General features: G+C 43.6%; 1 long non-coding RNA gene across 1 annotated transcript; it reads left to right on the forward strand.

Annotated features, from left to right (window-relative positions):
* Window positions 1-531: 531 nt before the first annotated feature.
* On the forward strand, window positions 532-10,160 carry Gm30467. Its single transcript, XR_383626.3, has 4 exons — window positions 532-613; window positions 1,411-1,484; window positions 9,620-9,695; window positions 9,819-10,160. It is a non-coding gene; the product is annotated as a predicted gene, 30467 (long non-coding RNA).
* Window positions 10,161-10,710: the final 550 nt, after the last annotated feature.

Consider the following 10,710-nt stretch of genomic DNA (forward strand, 5'->3'; position numbering starts at 1 on the left):
AGGGAGGGAGGGAGGGAGAGAGGAAGGAAGGAAGGAAGGAAGGAAGGAAGGAAGGAAGGAAGGAAGGAGGAGTAGGGGCTGGGGAGATGGTTGCCTGGCTCAGTGGATAAGCCCTGGCCCCTCAAGCATGAGGACCAGGACCAGTGTTTAAATCCCTAGCTTTGGGAAGCCACATGTGCCGTTGCAGAGTGGCACTGACTACTGCTGGCCACCATTCATAAGTTTGGACAAACAACCAATGTGTACATATGCAGTAAAGTTTTTTGCAAAGACACTGCCTGGCCCAGGCATGATAATGAGGCTTTGAGAGTATAACCAATCAGATGTGAGACATGCAAATGAGGTATGATAATGAGGCTCTGTGAGGTACAGAGAGAGAGAGAGAGAGTAGCCAATCAGATGAGGAACATGCAAATGAGGTGTAGTGCATAACCAATCCGGGTGTGAGACACACCTCTCCTAGGCCTATATAAGCAGCACCAGTTCTGGGCTCGGGGTCTCTTCGTCTCTGCAATCAAGCTCTCCCAATAAACGTGTGCAGAAGGATCCTGTTGCAGCGTCGTTACTGCTGGCCAGTCCGGGCCTGCAAGACCTAGCACCATAAAAATGCTGGGTAAGCATGGCAACCCCTTCTAACTCCAGCATTGGGAAGGTGGATCAAGTTGACCCCCAGGGCAAGCTGGCAAGCTAGCCTAGCACTACTTGGGAAGCTCTGGGTTTAACTGAGAGCTTTGCCTCAATGAATAATGTGGAGAGTGAATAAGGAAGACCCAGACTTCCATATGTGTACACACATGCCCCCAACAGATGTAAACATGTGTATGTGTGTATGTACATGTGTTACAGAGAAGAATGACCGGCTTTAATAAACAGGTCTAATCGGATAGACTCTGGTTCTATAAATATCAGAATTCTTGACTGTCTTTTTCAACACAGTCATGGAGATTTCTCCAGAATCCCATCGCGTGTGTTTTTCATCTCCAAGCCCTACTGCAGCTCTCCAAGGACATCAGCTCTGCATCACTACATCTCCGCTGTGTCAGGGTCTGCAGAGAGCAGATGGGCTAGAAATGATGGCTTGTAAATAAAACTGGCTTTCCAGAATGGGACCCCTGGTCTGAAGCATTTGTCATAGAAGATGAGGCTGGCAGTTCTGCTATGGGCCATCCTGGTCCAATACTGGTCCTGGGTCTTGACTGTAGTAAGTCAGTAGAGCCAGAGTTGCCAGCCAAGGCTGATGTAAAGGGACTGTTTAGCCCAGTGGTCCTCAACCTTCCTAATGTTGAGGTCCTTTATTACAGTTCCTCATATTGTGATAACGCCCAACAATAAGATTATTCTTGTTGCTACTTCCTAACTGTAATTTTGCTACTGTTATGAATCATAATGTAAATATCTGTATTTTCTTAGATTGAGAACCGCTGGCTTGGACCTATCCTCACCTGCACGAAACACAAATGTATGTGCTTACTGAGAGAGGCCTGGTAAGTGGGGGTTTGTGGCTTGACAGAGTGCCATTAACACATTATCTACAGAAAGCTGAAGACTGACAGTGCAGCCACACCATGATGACTCCTAGAACACATAACATAATTATATCATCCCATCCAAATGTACTGGGAGAAATGTTTTGAGCAGGTCAAAATCTAGGTAGATTAGGAAGTGATCATGCCAGATTGACAGGAGGTGGCAGGGGGCAAGAGGAAGTAGGAAGGAGCTGGCTAAACAATGCACAGCTATACACAGAATATAAGGTGAAAGCATGGCATGGCTGTGGCAGGATATTTGATCACAGGTAAACCCTGAGATTGTATTTGCTGAAAAAAAAAAAAAAAACTGTTTCTCGTTGTGGTGAGGCTCAGCCCTTTGTACATACTTTTGATTCCTGTGGCTGTAATGCAGACATGTCCTTAGAACTCACCTTTAATCCCAAACAATGAAGGTAGAACTAGTTTGTAGAAGGAAGCAGCCATGTTTGAAAGTGATACCTAATTGAGTGGAAGACAAAGTGATGAATCAGAGAAAGATCTGACAGAATAGGATATACCCAAGTCTCACAAGAACAGAGAGGAAAAGGAAGTTACTTAAGAAAGCAGTGCAAAGAGAGAAAAGGGAGAGGGAGAGAGAGAGGAGGCAGTTTTTACCTTGAGAGTTTTACAGGGACAGGTTGAAGAAAGAATGAGTCAGAGAATGAGAAGGAGCTAGAGGATTATAAGAGATTGCCAAAGTTAGCATGAGGCCAAGTAGAGCAACTTAGGAGAGACGGGGGGGGGGGGGGGGGGGGAGACAGAGACAGCGACAGAGAGAGGGGGGACAGATTGAATCAGTTTTCATGGAGAGGAGCTTTGAACCAGAATAGCTTAGTTAACCAGCCAACTAGAGCACAGAAAGAACAAGAAAGGGTAAGGTTAATTCAGCAAGAAGTCTCAGAGGCTGAAAAGATTCTAAGCCTAGATTAGATTGTATGGAGTCTAGAAGCTTCCAGGACTAGGCCTAGGTTAGCAGATGGAAGCAATGATCACATCAAGAGAATAAAAGTTACATTTACACATGATATGGAAGGTGCTTACTCACACTATAACACAGAAATAGCAAAAGGGAAGAGACTACATAACCCAGGCCCCTAGATGCCCATTGTGTTTGTGTGTTTGATTTGGGTTATTTCTAGAATAATAATAATGCATTTGGCTTTCTTGTACAGACAGACTCTCATTGCCATTATACTGAAATAACACTAAAGGCTCTTCTCAAGCCAGGGGATTTCTTCTAACCATAATGTCTTCTTTCCCCTTTCTCTGGCCTAAATCACATCAGTATGCTTGCCTGAGCTGTTGCTACTTTCCCTGTCCTGCCCCATTCATAGTTGGAACCACTAGGGGGCAGTCCAGGGCTCCAACCTCTGTTGGATGGTGTGACATATACCCACATACATGCACACATACAAACCTACAAAGTAAAGACAGCTGTTTCCCTAGAATTTGAAAAAAAAAGTTTAATAATGTTCTATAAACTAATTACTAAGTAAACTAATGGATAAGAAAGACAATGCCACAAAGAATGCCCACCTACTGCAGATTCTATAGAGATTTCCACATAGGGTTGGGGGTTGAGCCAAGTTCCCCTCAATACCTTTCTAAATTTTAGGCCCTATTATATAAAGAGAGAGAGAGAGAGTAACAAGAAGACGACGTTACAGAAGGTAAAAATCACACAAGGGAATATTCTGCTCTGCTGTGTCATGTACCCTGCCTGGGCCTCCTGGCTGGCACCACTCAGCCCCAGGTAGCAGAGTGGCCCTTTTGTCATGTTCAAATACTCACTAGGGATTTTCTTGATTGGATCATTTGAGGTGGGAAGACCTACCCTAGATCTGGCCTACACCTTCTGGTGGCAGACCACATAAAACAACATGGGACAAGGAAGCTTTTGCTTGTGGTCTGCCTGCCCTCATCCTCACTGGCAAGTTCATCCACCCTGCTGATGAAGCACTTGTTTCCTGGTGTTGTAACCTTGAGATTCTAACAAGAGACTGAACACCAGCAGTTCTCTAGGAATCCTCTGGAATGCCAGCACTCACTCACTCACTAACTATATAATGTATATATGTATATATGTATACAACATGGGACAAGGAAGCTTTTGCTTTTTGTCTGCCTGCCCTCATATACACACACATATATACACACATACATACATACACACACATATATATACACATACATATACGTATATATATATATATACACACATATATGTGTGTGTATATATGTATATATGTATGTGTATATATGTATGTATTATATGTATATATAGTTTTTAAAGTGACTTACAGCATATATAAATATATACACATATATACATATAAGTACATATATACACACATGTATATATACATCTGTATATGTGTATGTATATATGTATTTATACACATACATATATACATATATATACACACACACACGCATACACACGTGCATATATACCATTATACCAGTTCTGTTCCTTTAGAGAAGCCTATCTCAGCACCTCTTTCTCTTTGAAGAGAACCTGATCCTCACAGTGTACCCATCTCCTTTCTCTTTTCTTTGAATAGTTTCAGTGACAACCTTCCCCTCCTCACAACCACCACAGCCTGAGATGTGGACAGCAGATGCCACTTAATATCCAAGTGTCCAAAAGAGAGTGCCTGCTCCACGAAGGGGGTCACCTTGTCTCCTTAATCATCAGGACACAGCACCTGATGCTAGGATGCAGTCCCAGCTGGACCACTCCTGGTCACACACCCAAAAGATGCTCAACATATAAGAAGGACACATACTCTACTATGTTCATAGCAGCCATATTTATAATAGCCAGAAGCTAGAAAGAACCCAGATGTCCCTCAACAGAGGAATGGATACAGAAAATGTGGTACATTTACACAATGGAATACTATTCCGCTATTAAAAACAATGACTTCATGAAATTCTTAGGCAAATGGATGGAACTAGAAAATATTATCCTGAGTGAAGTAACCCAATCACAAAAGAACACACATGGTATACACTCACTGATAAGTGGATACTAGCCCCAAAGCTCAGAATACCCAAGATACAATTCACAGATGACATGAAGCTCAAGAAGAAGGAAGACCAAAGTGTGGGTGCTTTAGTCCTTCTTAGAAGGGGGAATAAAATACCCATGAGAGCAGATATAGAGACAAAGTGTGGAGTAGAGACTGAAGAAAAGGCCATGCAGAGACTGCCCCACCTGGGGATCCATCCCATATACAGTTACCAAACCCAGACACTATTGTGGATTCCAACAAGTACTTGCTGACAAAAGACTGTTTGTTATAGCTGTCTCCTGAGAGGCTCTGCCAGAGCCTGACAAATACAGAAATGGATTCTCACAGCCAATCACTGGACTGAGCAATGGAATAGAGGAATTAGAGAAAGGACTGAAGAAGCTGAAGGGGTTTGCAGCCCTATAGGAGGAACAACAATAACCAACCAGAGCCCCAGAGCTCCCAGGGAGTAAACCACCAACCAAAGTATGTACATGGAGGGACCCATGGCTCCAGCCACATGTGTAGCAGAGGATGGCCTTGTTGAACATCAATGGGAGGAGAGGCCCTTGGTCCTGGGAAAGCTCAATGCCCTAATGTAGGGAATGCCAGCATAGGGAAGCGGGAGTGGGTGGGAGGGTGAGCACCCTCATAGGAGCAGGGGGAAGGGGATGGGATGTGGGCTTTCAGAGAGGAAATCAGGGAAGGGGATAATATTTGAAATGTAAATAAGGAAAATATCTAATAAAAAAGAAAAAATATAGTTTCATTAAAATATTGATTTTTATGTAAAAAAAAAAAGAAAGAAAATGAAAATCACTGTGGAGCCAGCGCATCTCAGGCTGCATAAACATCATGCCCAAGGTCACAAAGGCTGGGAATGGCCAAGGAAGGGTTAAAAGCCACTTTGTCCATTTAAGATTTTCTCTAGCTTATTAAAAACAAGACTTTGTTACAGTTTTTCCCGTTACTTCATTTGGAAAAATATTCCTGAGTTATAAAGGTCACCTGCACCTTAACGGTGGCTCCAGCTTAAAATTCTAGTTATGTGTGATTAAATTGTGTAATTTAGAATACGATGCCGCTGCTGTATTAGCGAGATAGACACACTTAGTGACGCTCACTTCTGAACACAAAAGAGCCATTTAATTTAAACAAGATAATTCAAATGTCTTATGTGCCCAAAGCTCATAAAGCAACCATTTCATTAAATCATGTTTTCATTTATGTAAGATGATAGTCATAGCTTTTATTGTTATAGAAGTGAGAAGAGTATGGGGCATTGTTATTAAATTATGGCCATATCAGGAAAACATACCTTTGGGAATGGAATAACTTTTGCTGCATTGATTTATTTACCTACTTCATAAATACACATTGAGTATCTGCCATGTCCGGGGTGACTCTGCACACCTAGGCTGCAACAGCTTTCCTCCTCTGGGAGTGGGTGGAGGTGGGAAACACAGGAGGTTGGGTAGTGGCCCTTAGAGATGTCAGTGTCAAATGGCTAAAGCCCATCATCAATGTCACCTTACACTGAAAGGGGGCTTTTGCAGATGGGGTTAAACACAGAGGCGGGACCAGGGCAGGGCAGAGCAGCAGTGCTGGAGGCTTATCCAGTGTACTATCTCATTGAGACAGCTGCTCTTCGGGATGCTACTTTAATCAGCATCAACACTATTTCCTCAATGATAGAGGGTAATAAATCGGGTAACCCTTTTTCCTTTCCTAACTCCCACTTCCCACCCCCCTCTTCTACCATACATGACCAGCAGCAGAATGGTAAGAACACCATTCTCGCCTCCCTGTAGGATGCAGGGACTTAAGGTAACACAGCAAAGTGCTCTGAACAGAGGCTGCCACTTGTGAACAATAAACCATCCTCTACACCCTCACTGTCTCCTTGATCTTCATCTTTCATTCTCATTTCCACCCTGGCTGCTCTTCCCTCTTCCCACCTTTTCATCCCTCCGCCCACCGTGGCAGATCTAGTCTCCCAACAGAGCTGTTGGTCATCTCGATGTTCTCAGATTCCCCAAACACTGCAGCATTCCCTCCTATGTGTGCAGAGTGAACGCCACACGCTGGCTCCTAGTTTGTCTCCTTTCCCAGTCTTCTCCTGCCCCTACTTATTTCCCACACCATAGTCAAGTGGTGGCTCTCCATTTTCCTACACACACACACACACACACACACACACACACACACAGAGAGAGAGAGAGAGAGAGAGAGAGAGGGAGAGAGAGAGAGAGAGAGACCGAGAGAGAGCCCAAGAGAGCGCCCAAGAGAGCGCTCTGCTTGCCTTTTTATCTCACTTGGATTTCCCCAGTGTACAACTCCCATCCCCAGCACTTCCCCCAGGTATTTTGGTGCCTGTTAGTGTGGTTCTGTATCTCTGAACCTTTCTGAAGCATTTCACACTTCCCACAGGGTCCTCCCTCTTCCTGACTCTGAAATGAACTCATTCATCCATCTCTTATTGGGCTGGGCAAAACCCTTTATCTTGCCTGTCTTTATAGGAACACCTAGTTCAAAACAACTTAATCCGACGCAGTGTCCAGAGACAGCTCTCTCTGATGGCCTTAAAAGGCAGGGTGAAGGGTGTGGGGAGGAATAGTCTGGGGTGGAACAGAGGCAGAGATTTTGCTGAGAGTTGTAAATAGAGACAAGATGAAAAACAAGCAAATGGTGACTCTTTTCTCCATAGAAGACCCTAGAGGTCTGACCTAACAAGGCGATGAACCCACCAGCAGCTCCCTAGTCCACAGAAGAGCTGCCAGTCCTCGCCTGCCCAGCAGCCATGATGGCTGAGCAGAAACCATTATTGCACATGCCCAGTGGCTCTCCATTTTAGGATTCCTAAATGAAAACAGCAAACCTCCATGGCCCATGCACAGAGAGGTCTGGGGTGTGGCTGTACAGGAAGTGACCCGAGGGAGGAAAGTCAAGGACAGAGCTTGCTGGACTGCCGAAGGGACTCTAGGGTTGGGAGAAGGAAATGGCATGCTATTCCCTGTAAGCCTTCATGTCAGAAAGGATTCTTACAGGTTCAGTTTCATGAAGTGGGCAGCTCTTTTTGCTGCCAGCGTGTTCGTTGCTGTGTTCCCCCTGATGCACATATTCATTTTCATGGAAGGAAGATTTTACTCCAGCATTTGAAAGAAGTATGAGAATGCATACTGTGTCTTCTGCATCACTCTCTCTTCACTTTCCTTAAAGGAGAGGAAATCCATGATTCAAGAGAAGCAGTAAACTCTGGCATCTTATTCTGTATACTAGTAGAGGAGAGACTTGTCCTTAAGAAAAACAGCACGTTTCTACATTCAGGCTCAGCACCTATCTACGCTCAGGGACAGAGGATTCTTTGCTCTCTTTGATCCACACTGTGTTGCCAACCACACACGTATACCAGAGGTCATGACAGGCTTTGGATTCTAAGGCTTTAGTGACTAGCCTCCTCAAGCTCACTTCTGAGAGGGAGTAAGATACTTCTGTCTCCAAGGACTCCACAAAACTTCAGTTCACAGCCCTACTCTTGCAGTGTGGGGGTCCTTATTCATCCCACAGGAAAACGGATCCCACTAGAGGTTTGCACTGGAGATATTAGAATCCTATCATCCAGGAAAGAATTCCATTTGTCTACATAATGACTTCAACTATATATGTGTGTGTATGTATGTATATATATATATATATATATACATATATATATATATATATGTATATAAATGATTTCACATATATACACATATATACACACATACATATACATATATACATACATACATATATATACACATATATACATACATATACATATATATATACATACACACACATATATGTAGTAAGTTTTAAAATAGTAAGATATAGATAGATAGATGGTAAATTTTGAGATAGTAGCAACAACAGACTCACACCTGAGAAGGTGAGAGTTTGATCCTTGAGGCTGGATGTCTCAATGGTCAGAGTAGGTCCTCAATAGCTGCTTCTTACAGAAATGGGAGATGAGAGGTAGTTAGTCAGTCCACAAGGCCAGTGCCTTGGTAGTCCCTACCTACTGCCTGAAGCCCAGAAGGTTCCTGTAGAGCCACTGGTCCCTGCACCACGATGAACACTTGGGAGCACTGATTCAGCTAGCACAAGGTCCTGCCCACCACACGCTAGGTCTTCCCGCATCCGTCAAGACAAGCAGGACAGGTTTTCAGGTGATGCTCTCTGCTCAGGTGATTCTAATAGGTGGGGTCTAAAGCAAGGGGAGTCAAGGAGAAATTAGCTGGCCCTGTCTGTGGGGTGTGGCTTCTGAGATCACACACGGAATCAACTGCACAGGAGAGAGATTTAGGACCAAGAGACACCAGAAATAATTCCTCTAGATTGCACTCCAAGGATTGGCAAAGTTCACTCTGAAGGACAAAAATGCAGGCACCTGACGCAGCAATCCATAGCTCTTATCTTGTGCCAAGTTACAAACTCTTCATAATCTGGAATTATGTCCGTACTTATCTTGATGCTGAACTGTTAAGCTCTGGGTCTGGCAAAATCTACTCAGATTGATTGGGTCCGAGATTAAGCTAGATGGAACGTGACATGCTCATGTAGTTTTCCAGTGAGGTTGAAGGGCATGGGCCTGTCAAGGTTAAAGAGATTCCCCGCCTCCTGCCAACCATCACTAGTCAGCTAAATGGAGTGTCAAGTAAATGACACCCACCAAACAAAACAAGAGCATTTTAGATACAGAGAATAAATAAAAGGTTTTAAAGAGTCAAAATTATTAGAGAAATTGAAGGTTTCTCTGGTTTTTCGGGTTCTTTTTGTTATCCCCTATGTATTAAATCACATATTCTCCTGTAATCATAATGCTTATATATCATTTTTCATCACTGTTGCTAGTCTAGGCTCATGTGTAAATATGTGAGTGCACACACGCATGCACACGCACATGCACACACACACACACAAGTGCACACTGCGTTTGCTCCTCTCAACAGCGCATGCTCTAAATGGCCACTCAGAAGGGAATCCATGAAGAAATAAATACCCAATGAGATTATCATCACGAATCTTTTTCAGGGCACAGGGACCCTCTTGTCATGGCCTCTTTCAGGGGATGGCAATGTTCCAGCTGCTACCTGGTAACTAAACCCAGGTAGGTAAAACTGATGCCCTGAGAAATGCCTTGGGGCATTCGCTTCAGTCAATTATTGAAGCTACTGCTAGTTTTGAAATAGTGTTTGCTTTAAATCTCAAATAATGTAAATCTCACCTGCAGGAAAAGTCCCTTAGCAGCCATCCCAGTTCCCGTGGAAAAACTGGAGGGGATGCTGAGCAGCTATGAAGCTGTGGAGACCAGGGCTCACCATCCAGCTGGTGAAACAACCGTCTCTAACGTGCAGGAGGAAGATAAAACCTTCTGCTTTGCTGCATGCACGGTACAGAAAGAAGTCAGCAGCTCAAGTATCAAATCATGCCCATAATAGGTCATTTACACAAATCATAAAATGATATTATAGAACGTTGCTATGAGCAAAATACATGCACCGATATAGGGAGGAATTTCTCCCTTGTTAATTCTTATATTTTGTTTGTATTTAATACACCATTAAGATCTGAAGCCCTAAAATTTGTTCATTCAACCCAAAATTTACTGGCAAGCTCTGTGTCCTGTGCTGGGCAGTGGGCTCAGGGGACTCTTCAGAACTAGAAGTCTATTGAGTGAGATCAGATAACGCTCACCACGAAATGCAATTGCAGTGGTACTGGAGGGACCATCAGAGTTTCCTAGGGTAGTGTAACAGAGTACCAAACTGGCTGGCTTCAGACTACAGGACTCTATACTGTTCATACAAGCCAGAACTCTAAAATCACGACATCAGCAGACCGTGCTTTATCAGCAGGCTCTGGAGAAGATGCCCCACTTCCTACTCCGCTGTCAGTCAGTAATCCTTGCCTTCCTTTGGCTCCACCCTCAACAACAGGCATTTTCTCACTATGTCTCTATGTACCCAGTCATACTAAGGCCTACCTAATACAATAGGATCTTATTGTAACTGACTAAGGCCTACTTAATACAATAGGATCTTATTATAACTGACTTAAGATATAATAACCCCATTTCCAACTAAAGGCACATACAGGTATCAGGGTTAAGTCTTCAATCTGTC

The sequence above is a fragment of the Mus musculus genome, chromosome 14, assembly GCF_000001635.26.
Source record: "Mus musculus strain C57BL/6J chromosome 14, GRCm38.p6 C57BL/6J".
Taxonomy (NCBI): Eukaryota; Metazoa; Chordata; class Mammalia; order Rodentia; family Muridae; genus Mus; species Mus musculus.